The sequence below is a fragment of the Phyllostomus hastatus genome, unplaced genomic scaffold (assembly GCF_019186645.2).
Source record: "Phyllostomus hastatus isolate PE091 unplaced genomic scaffold, TTU_PhHast_1.1 phas_contig_80, whole genome shotgun sequence".
In the NCBI taxonomy this organism is placed as follows: domain Eukaryota; kingdom Metazoa; phylum Chordata; class Mammalia; order Chiroptera; family Phyllostomidae; genus Phyllostomus; species Phyllostomus hastatus.
Genome location: NW_025333960.1, coordinates 19,609,483 through 19,610,488, shown reverse-complemented (window position 1 = coordinate 19,610,488; position 1,006 = coordinate 19,609,483). Strand labels below are relative to the sequence as shown.

General features: G+C 43.5%; 1 pseudogene; it reads right to left on the bottom strand.

Annotated features, from left to right (window-relative positions):
• Positions 1 to 247: 247 nt before the first annotated feature.
• Positions 248 to 684, bottom strand: LOC123826333 (annotated as a pseudogene).
• Positions 685 to 1,006: the final 322 nt, after the last annotated feature.

Genomic DNA, 1,006 nt, shown 5'->3' with positions numbered 1-1,006 from the left:
CAGGTAGGTACTATTTAGAGGTGAGGAGATAGTTATAGAGATATAGACAACCTAGCTCTAGAACTCTGTGTTTAATCATTACATTATTTTGTCTTAGATGAACAAGACTTTGATCCTTGAATTGATGTTATTATTATAGATTCTGTTATTTAGCTATTTCTGTTTATACTTGTTATTGTTAAGGAGATACTCTTTTTTGGCAGAATTTTAAGGTTTATTAACACAAATACAATGTGCACACATCTGTCTATTCATTTCCTTCACTGTGCAGCCTGGTATTGGGATTGGTGACTCTGATGGCCAGCTGGGCTGCTCTTTCCACAATGGCTTTGTGGTTCTTTGAGGAGACATTGTGAGCAATCTCAGCACAGTAAGATTTGTTGCACATCAGCCGTTATGGACCAGCAACTTTCGAAAACCACTGGGCAGCATGTGCTTTGTCTTCTTCTTGATCCCATAACCAATGTTGGGCATCAATATCTGGCCCTTGAATCTTCTGCACACCCTATTGTCAATGCCTCTGGGTTTCCACCAGTTCTGCTTAATTTTGATATAACGGTCTGATTGGTGCCGAATGAACTTCTTGGTCCTCTTTTTGACAATCTTGGGTTTCATGAGGGGTCTGAGGGCTGCCATGGTGCCGAGTAAGAGATGGCTGCCACCTCCATAGGCAGCGCCGAGGAAGAGAGAGCAAGGAGATACTTTTAAAATTCCTTTTAATAGACTTCTGGCCAAGATGGAGGCATAGGTAGACACACTGTGCCTCCTTGCACAGCCAAAAGAAGGACAACATCAAATTTAAAAACAAAAACCAACCAGAACTGACAGAAAATCAAACAGTATGGAAGTCTGACAACCAAGGAGTTAAAGAAGACATATTCATCCAGACCAGTAGGAAGGGTGGAGGTGGAGAGATGGGCAGCTGGGCAGAGAGAACTCCAGGCAAGGCAGTGGCTAGAGGACCGAGGTAGGCAAGGTGGCTGCTGGTGGACCCAGCAAGGTGGCA